The sequence below is a fragment of the Homarus americanus genome, unplaced genomic scaffold (assembly GCF_018991925.1).
Source record: "Homarus americanus isolate GMGI-L3 unplaced genomic scaffold, GMGI_Hamer_2.0 scaffold45401, whole genome shotgun sequence".
NCBI lineage: Eukaryota > Metazoa > Arthropoda > Malacostraca > Decapoda > Nephropidae > Homarus > Homarus americanus.
Genome location: NW_024745276.1, coordinates 100293 through 110682, shown reverse-complemented (window position 1 = coordinate 110682; position 10390 = coordinate 100293).

The window sequence follows — 10390 nt, the reverse complement described above, 5'->3', positions numbered from 1 at the left end:
AAACCAACAGATAGGGTGAACGCAGACTGTTGGTGACGTGTGCCATTTAAACCACTCGGGTGAACATATTACCCAATTGAACTTAATATGAGGAAATTTTTGACAGCTGATGATGTATGTCCGTGTTTATTTAGGGTTGGTGGGTGGGTTAGGGGGTGGGGAAGAGGGGTGAGGAGGATGTTAAGGGATAAGGGATGAGGGTGGGGAGAGGTGAGGGGTGGGGGAGGAAGTTAGGGGTCAAGGGATGCAAATGAGGTATGGGAAGGGGTGGGGGAGATGGTTAAGGGGATAGGGATTAGGTGGGGAGTGTGTTAGGGGGTGGAGATGAGGTGGGGGAGGGTGGGAAGGGTGTTAGGGGGTTAAAGGGGTGGAGGAGGGGGTTGAGAGAGGGTGCTAGGGAGTTAATGGGGTCGGGAACGAGTTAGAGGTCAAGGTGGAGGAGAGGGGATGGGGGAGGGGGATGAGAGGAGGGATGAGAGGGGATAGAGAGGGTAGAAAATAAGTTTTTTCCCTCGTTCGTGATTTATGACTTTGTGATTTATGAACGACGTGATTAAGAGTCAAAATTGAATTGCAAATGAAATATATTTTTTTTTCTTTTTTTTTCGACTGTGATTAATCGTGTGATGATCAAGAGATAATTAACACCCCCCAACACCACCCACACCACACCCTCCACCCACACCCTTCACCACACCTCCACCCCCACCACACCACACCCCTCCACCACCTTCACACACCTCCACCCACCTTTACCACACCACACACCCTCCACCACCCATTACCACACCACACCCTCCACCCACACCCCACTCCACCCACACCTCCACCCCACCTCCACCCACACCCCATCACCACACCTCCCACCCCACACACCCTCACCACACCCACCCACCCTCCCACCCACCATTACCCCACCTCCTCCACACCCACCACCCTCCACCCCCGTCACCCCACACACCACACCCCTCCACTCCACAATCTGTCCACCCACACCCTCCACCCCACAATCTGTCACCCCGTCACCACACCACCCACACCTGCTACCACACCCACACCCCTCCACCCACACTATCACCACACCTCCACCCACACCTGTCACCACCCTCCACCCACAATCTCCCACACCTTACAATCCTCTTTTCAAACATCGATTTCAGTGTTTGTTTTTGTACGCTTTTATGTTTTTTTATCGTCTTGTTTTTATTCATCGTTTTTGTTTTAATTTTGACATTTACCTCGTAATTTGTGTCTTATTCTGTTTTATTGTGTCTTAGTTTATATTTGTTTTTCTTCCACACACACACACACACACACACCACATAGACAACAAACTAAATTAAAACCACACGTCAGTGAAGTTGTCAAATCCTCCAGTTTCCGTCTCCACCTCCTCCGCCGACTCAAGTCCCTCGGAGTTCCTGCACAGCTCCTCAGTGTATACACAACATTCATACTTCCCAAGCTCACCTATGCCCTCCCCCACCTGGTCTTCCTCCCTAAATGCCACACAACGTAAACACCTAGAAAAAGTGCAAAAGAGGGCATGCAAGATTATTCTCTCCCCTTCCTACTCCACATATCAAGAAGCGCTCAACACACTGACCCTTTCGACTCTCACTGACCATCACCACGGCCTCATCTGCAAATTTGGTAAGAAGCTTCTTCACCATCCCCGACACCGGCCCCTACTACCACCCGAGATCCCCTGTCCGAGAATTGCTGTTCGACACCACAACCGCATCCAGCCCATACGTGCACGAACTGATCGCTATAAGAACAGCCCAGTCCCAACCATTGTAAAATTATCAATAACTTGTAATAAACCAGTGTATTCACTCCCAGTAAACACTACTTCTTGCACTGTCACTATGTTGAAATGCCCTGTAGTTTGAGCTTTTCCCCATCTAGTTATTATATGTCTTATTTGTGTCACTTATGTTACTTGTATATTATTTGTAATTCGTAACCCATTCCCCAAATATGTAACTGTATATTTTCAGCCTTCTGGCTGCTCTTCAATAAACCGTTAATTATTATTATTACACACACACACACACACACACACACACACACACACACACACACACACACACACACACACACACACACACACACGTACGTTTCGCTCTTCACTGTAATTTATTTTGTAATCTGTGAAATCTGTTTCAGTCTATCTATCTATCTATCTATCTATCTATCTATCTATCTATCTATCTATCTATCTATCTATCTATAATTATATAGCTCCATCAAGGTAATTAAAAATAACTCCAACTGGTTCATTTTACTTTTTTCCCGGTCATCATTACACCGTCGATAACGAGGTAGTTAAGCCTTCGTTAACCTCATTCACTACGTCTCCAGTACCAATCATCTCACTTAATACTGTTAATTACGAGACATACACTCATGTCTGACTCACTGACTTATCTGGTCTATGTTCGATGTCTTTTAGGCTGTGTGGACACTGTCAGTTATCTTAAATATTTTGGGACACTGTTACTGGAATTAAGGCATTGTACTCAAGAGGATAAAGTCATTGTACTCTGGGGATTAAGTCATAGTACTCAAGGGGATTAAGTCATAGTACTCAAGTGGTAAACTAATACAAGAAACAAGACGAGCTGTAACTTGTTCACTGTACCTCGTCAGATTCAATCGCTAGTTAATACTGCACACATTAACACCGCTAGTTAATACAGCACAGATTAACACCGCTAGTTATAGTACATTACAGATTAACACCGCTAGTTAATACAGCACAGATTAACTTCGCTAGTTAATACAGCACAGATTAACACCGCTAGTTATTACATTACAGATTAACACCGCTAGTTAATACAGCACAGATTAACACAGCTAGTTAATACAGCACATATTAACACCTAACACTTCAGTTGTCTTAATAACACTATCAAGTACAGTGTCTATATAATTCACCTCCGAATTATTAGTGTCCTGCTACATCACTCATTTAATAGTAAAAAAAATTATAGTATTTTTTTTATACAATACGAGACTGTTAACGTGACATTGAATTAAATAAAAGACTTAGAAATTTTATACAATGTTTAAAAAATACATTGTACCTCTTAGTAGCGCAGCGTCCAACGAGAGAAGAATGATATATTTTTGTTATCTTTCTTTATTTAAATGATAAACTAAAAAAAAAAAAATATATGCCGCTGTCCACGAACACAAAACCTTATGACAATTTACTCTTTTATTTGTAATTGGTTTTTGATTCGTATAGAGGAGAAAAAAAATACCTTCCATTGTGGTATTTTGTGTTTGTGTAGGATAGATAATTAGTCTTACTTAATAGAAGCTACCAGGGAGATTTTAATTGGTAGTTTGTTAAGGCTGTTGAGAGTAGCTTTGCGGAAGTCGGGGATCTTTATCGAGGCTCGTGACCTTGTCTGACCTGTGAATGGGAGTTGATTCATGATGACTCTTTAGCGTGACCTGATTTTAAGTGTTTCCCTTAATGTGAAAGACTTAAAGTATCCCCTTAATGGAAATTTATTTTAAGGTAAACCCCTAAAGGTGAATTGGTTTAAGGTAGGGAGGAAGAAGGAAGACGAAGATCCTCCAGGGAGAGAGAGGGAGAAGGTGAGGGAGAGGGTGAGGGAGGGGGTGAGGGAGAGGGATGGGGGGGTGAGGGAGATATTCATTACTATAATATTCCAGTGAGGTTAATGATGTAAAGTGATTAATGATGGTACTATAGGCGGCCTTAACAATGGTAATATTGAGATACTGATGGCGAGACTCTCCTACGACGGGAGATAATAAACTAATGGGTAGGTTAGGTTAATGGGTTAATGGGGGGAACTTTAACTGATGATTATGGCAGTACAATGGGATCTATGCTGTTATTAATGGTGGTTAATGGTAGGTTTATTTACTGAAGTGTAATGGGGTCTTTCAGGATGGTAATGGGAATGTTTTAATGGGATGTTATATCAAAGATTAACTGTTTGGTGTGTGTGTGTGTGTGGGGGGGGGGGTCTGTCTGTCTGTCTGTCTGTAGCAGTAGATTGAGAACAGTGTCATATAGGAATTACTTTTGACATCGCATCGTAAATAGAGGAACAGCGAATAGATTGCAATGAAAGTGATAGCAGGAATTTCATTAAGTAAATGGTAGGAAGGAGAAAAATGTGATAACGGGGACGAGAGGCAGATAACGATGGCAGGAGTAGTGAGGATTAAAAATATATATCCATTCCCTTGTTTATTCTGCCATGTCAAGAATCCTGTGTTAATCCTGTACTAAGCTAACCCTTTATAACTGAGGGATGTCATGGTGGTGGTGGTGGTGGTGGTGGTGGTGGTGGTGGTGGTGATGATGATGATGATGATGGTGTGATGATGATGATGACATGATGATGACAGATGATGATGGTGGTGGTGGATTTTGATTTTTTTGTTGCTTGCAGCGGTTACTTTATTGTGCACCCCACACTCATCCTGGGTGAGCGGTAGCGTGCAAGGATTACAGGAGTAGGGCTTCTACAAAAGGGTCATAATAATTAACCCCTGTTGTCAGATATTATGGCACTGAATGTTACACAGTATTTCATTTCCATTTATTTGTTTAGTCTTATACATAAAGGGTAAACTTATTCCCACAAATGCGTGAGTACAGGCGTGTGAGTAGCATGTCTGGCTCTACACTTTGTTATCTACATTTACGTGGGAGTGTATCTGCCACATTGTACTGTCTGTACATGAGAACTGATATAGCGGCTTAAGCAAAAAAAGTGATACAATCTTTTAATATGTCGGTTATCTTGCCATTAGAGATGAAGGGTTGTGCTATTTCACACACAGTGTGCTTGGACTCTGTCCCTGTATGTTCCTGTCTTCACACAGTCGAGGACGTGGTGTTCATGTGGCTATATGTATGGTGGTGGATGGTGGTGGGTGGGGGGCTGTGTGATGGTGGTGGTGGCGGGATGGTGGTGGTGGTGGTGGTGGGTGGTGGGATCGTGGTGGGTGGGTGGTGGTGGTGACTGTGGTGGTGGTGGTGGTGGTGGGTGGTGGTGGGATGGGTGTGGGTGGGTGGTGGTGGCGGGTGGTGGTGGTGATGGTGGTGTGGCTGTAGTGGTGGTGGTGGTGGTGGTGGTGGTGATAATGATGAAGTCGATAATGGTGATAATAAAAAATAATCAAAATATCAACAATACCAACCACACAATGAGTTAGTTTTTTCCCCTTGTGTTATTTTTTTTTTAATTTCCCCGAAAACAAACAGCAATATACTTTTTTGGTCCATCAAGGCAAAGTTTAATGAGTTTGATTGAGAAGAATTCATATAAACTTTTTTTTGTAATGATCAGGTAAGTTTCAGATTGTTTGAAAAATATTAATACTATTTACAAAACTCAGGGAGAAGTTTACCCCCATTAGCTCTCTCTCTTCCACTCATCCCCAATCCTGTCTCCCCCTCACCCTCTAGCCCTCTGTCACCACCTCACCCTACTCATCCTCCCTCCCTCTCTCCCTCATCCACTATATTCTCCTCACCCCTTTCCCACTCCTTCCTATCCTTCCCACCACCTCCTATTTCCCCTCTTCACCAGCGTCGCTCCCGGCGGACCCATTAGTCTAGCTAATGTTGAGGCCATAAAACACAGACCGGCAACGAACTCAACCTAATTGCAATTCCCATTCCCAATCGCAAATCGAAGAAAACGGGAATCGGGTCCGGGGGTTCACTTAATTAATTCTCAGAACCCATCACGTCTGTCATTAAATTGATTACTGTAATTACGAGTCTAAAACACTTCATTCATTGGCCAAAAATATTTGTTAACCAGTGAGTGTGAAAGATTCTTGCTGATCTGAATGCTTCTTGAGATGGTTGGTTTGTGTGTGTGTGTGGGGGTGGGGGGTTAGTGGTGATGGTGGTTGTTGGTGGTAGTTGTGATGGTGGTTGGCGGTGGTAGTGGTAATGATTGGTTGGTGAATGATGGGTAGTTCTAGTTGTGGTGGTTGATAGTGGTAATGTTAGTAGTGGTGGTTGATGATGATAGTTGCTAGTGGTGGTGGTTGAGTGTGGTAGTGTTAATAGTGCTAGTAGATGGTTGTTGTGCTAGTAGTGATGTTTGACAATGGTAATACTAGTAGTGATGATTGATTGTGGTAGTGTTAGTAGCGATGATTGATAATGGTAATACTAGTAGTGATGATTGATTGTGGTAGTGTTAGTAGTGGTGGTTGATGGTGGTAGTGTCTCTCCCACGCTAAGAGTGAGTCAAGAACCCACATTGTCTGGCAGAAAGTTGACGCTGAGCTCGCAGTTTGAGACAACGGTGAGGTGACGACAACACTCACACAAATAATGTCCGACGCAGTTTTTCCCGAATGCTTCTATTCATCCTTCTGTCTTTCTCTCAGTCTATCTCTGTGTCCGTCCGTCTGTCTGTCTATACATAGATAGATAGATAGATAGATAGATAGATAGATAGATAGATAGATAGATCCTCTCGCCCTCAATCCACGACCAGAACTTATCGAACTAATCTTTGAGAAACTGACCAATGATTTCTGACATTTTTCCATTTATCTACGAGGAATCACTGAAGAAGTTCACCATTTATTTATCGCAGGAACATTGATGGTATTCTTGGTTAGGTTAAGTTAAGTTTGGTTAATGTTTGGTTAGGTTAAGTTACGTAAAATTAAGGTTGGGTTATATTTAGGTTTGGTTAGGGTTAGGTTAGGTTAGGTTAGGTTAGGTTAGGTTAGGTTAGGTTAGGTTAGGTTAGGTTAGGTTAGGTTAAGTTTAGACAGGGACAGGTTTATGTTAACGTTTGGTTATGTAAAGGTTTGGTTATGTTATGTTTATATTGAGTTAAGATTGTGATAATATTTGTTTAAGTTAAGTTAGGCTTAGTTAGGTTAGGTTAGGTTAGGTTAGGTTAGGTTAGGTTAGGTTTGGACAACAAACTCTAATAATTCGGGAGAGAAAGATGACTGACGAAAACTTTAATGCTTTCTCCAAGTTATCCTGAAGGAGGAGGTTGATGGAGAGTGGAGGAGGTCCTTGGTGTGTGTCTTGGAGGAGGAGGAGGAGGTGGAGAGTGGAAGTCCTTCGAGTGTGTCTTGAAGGCGTAGGAGGAGGGGAGGTAGGGAGGAGGTTAGTAGGGAGTGGAGGTCCTTGGAGTGTGTCTTGGAGGAGTAGGAGGGGAGGTTGGGAGTGGTGGTCCTTGGAGTGTGTCTTGGAGGAGGAGGAAGGGAGGTAGGGCGGAGGTTGGAGGGAAATGGAGGTTCTTGGAGTGTGTCTTAGAGGAGGTGGAGAGTGGAGGTTCTTGGAGTGTGTCTTGGAGGAGGAGGAGAGGAGGTAGGGAGGAGGTTAGTAGGGAGTGGAGGTCCTTGTAGTGTGTCTTAAAGGAGGAGGGGAGAGTGGAGGTCTTTGGAGTGTGTCTTGGAGGAGGAGGAGGTGGAGAGTGGAGGTCCTTGAAGTGTGTCTTGAAGGAGGAGAAGGAGGAGTAGGAGGAGCTAGATGACAACGGGAGTTCTCGGCACCAGCCCTCCCGGACACCCCATCCGTCTCCTGCTGGGGGAGGGCAGGAGGGAGGTGACGAAGGTCCTCACCCAAGATCCTTCAAATTTCAGACGATTCGTAGGTTTCCTTTTCTCCCTTGACTGACTCGGTGACGACTTTGGTTTAATCCTTAGATGTTGTTTTAACCTTTTGAGGACTTTGGTTGTACCCTTTTGACATTTTAACCCGTTGATGTGGTTTAACATTCTGAGGACGATAGTTGAGTCCTTTGATGATATTGTTTTAACCCTTTGATGATGTGGTTGACCCCTTACTTTGGTAGCGCTGGTTAAATTCTTTGAGAATAATGCCTTACCCCTTAAAGGACGCTGATTTTACCCGCCCATGATCTTGAATATAATCTACACAATTTCGAGATGCTTCTTTTAGACCCCAATCCCTCAGTGCATTGTAGCGTAAAGTTCAGTTAATCAGAAGTGTATATTTCGTGGAGTTGCGTAGAATCCACAAAAATGCGTATCTTTTGTGTTGTTATTTAGAGTTGAGTAGACTCGTATTAAAACTGAGACAGACGAGCTTACTTTGTGTCGTTGAATTGAGTCAGTCAGATGCGTCCTCGTGTCAGGTAGAGGCTGTGTGTGTGGGGAGGGGGGGAGTGAGGGGAGGGTTAGTGTGAGGGAGGGGTTGGATATCGAGGGAGAGTGTGGGAGGGAGGGAAGGTTGGTGTCAGGGGGGGGGTGGGTGTCTGGGGGAGGTGGGTGGGCTGGTGTCAGGGCAGAGGGGGGGGGGGGTGTCGGGAGAGAGATTTCGACGTAGGAGCCTCTGAGTATCCCGGGCCAAACAACCCTCAAGTGGCACCTTCAAGTGGCACCCTCAAGTGGCACCCTCGTGGGAGACTCTCTTAAAGTTTCTCCATTAAACTTCTCAATTCCAAGGGCTTTTATTTTTCATCGTAAAAAGGAATAAATTCGTAGATTTGTTTGGTTGGTGGAGGTGCTAGTAGTTGTTGTAGTTGTTGTTGGTTGATGGGGATACTGGTAGTGATGGTTGTTTCTTGGTTGTGTCGTAAGTTGTTGGAGGTGCTGATAGCGGGAGTGCTTGTTGGTTAGTTAAGATGCTAGTAGTGGTTTTGGTTAGTGGATGCTGGTAGCGATAGTGGTTGTTGTTTAGTGGTGGTGCTGGTAGCGATGGTGGTTGTTTAGCTGTAACAAGTATCAACACACATATCAAGAATATTACTTTGGTTTCTCTTTCATTCTTTCCTCCTGAACCAAAATACGAATGTTGTTGTTTTTTTCTTACCGGTCACGTTTTCGTAAAATTTCGTAAAAAAAACAAAAAATAATTCGGTTTTATTTTCATTGATCTTTCGTATTTATTTCGTCGATTTTAGAAACAAACTTCATTCATTTCACCAAAACGAGAAAATCTTTTACAATACACTTAGCTAATTTGAACCTTTCCTAAATACCAACCTGTGTAATGAACCTCGTACCCACAAAAATAAAAGTAAACGTCAAAAAAGCCAAGTTTGTGCTTTTAGTAAATTTCTGTTATTTTATTTACAACAGCTAGCGAAATATACTCACGATAATTACTGTACTTAAAAATTTTGCCTCAGTAAATTTTCTAAACACTGGTTGGGCCTTAATAATAATAATAATAATAATGAATAATTAACGGTTTATTGAAAGAGCTTGGCAGCCAGAAGGCTGAAAATATACAGTTACATATTTAGGGAATGGGTTTCCAATTACAAATAATATACAAGTAACATAAGTGACCGTATGTATGTTGGGAGGTAAAATAAAGAACACTAATTCTCAACTTTACGTACATACATACATACATACATAATGGTTGCCCCTCGTGTAACGAGGATGGCCGGCCCAAGGGCCACCTAGGCGTAAATTTATTTAAGGTGTAGAAGCTGCCGCCAACACAACAACCACACCCAGAGTTAACGAGTTGCATGACCCAATGCCAAGGAATAGTCCGATAAGACCGGACAACTCGCCAACTGCACTGGCTAACCATTACCCCAGAACACGATCCGCAAATCGATTAACATCCAGGATCCCAATTGCTGCTGGGTAGACATACAGTACATACATACATACATACATACATACATACATACATACATATCACCTAAGAGTACCAAACTATCTCAGAATAAAAGTATAACATCTCAGAAAGTTTAAGACCTGCTAAGTTACGTTCAGTGGCTTAGGGTGAGCGATAATCCTTAGAGGTGAACGATACTGTGTGAGCATAAGCCTCCCCTGACGCGTCCAATTAGCTCACCAATTATTCTTCCAATTATTTAGTTATTTCCCTTAACATCCCTATAGGCGGCACTGAATTACTATGTTTTTCCCTGAGATTTTTTTTTCGGTAGAGAATTCAAATTTGATGTAATATTTTTTGTTAATAGAAAATACTCGTAAATTGAATCGACTCTCTATATTGTCCATGACGATAAATTGTAATAGGTTTTTTCCCGAATAAATTTAAAGAGAATGGTTACAATAGGAGCTTAATCCTCAAGTTAACTACGTAATTAAGAAGTTAAGATTTCCTGTTTTGTATTATTTTTTTTTCAACACCTTACCTCTGTGATGGATTAACTAAGAACCACGCCATAACGTATCAACAGATGCAACTAATGTGGTCGAGCAGATGACCGCTGGTAGAGAGAGAGAGAGAGAGAGAGAGAGAGAGAGAGAGAGAGACGCAGGGATGTGGCTGTAAGGTGTAGACGTGTCGGATCGTGTCATACAAGGCAGCCACACACGCACACACACATCGCAAGCGAGATGTCACGGGTTCGATTCCCGGGCCGGTGGAAAGTTGTTCGGACACACTTCC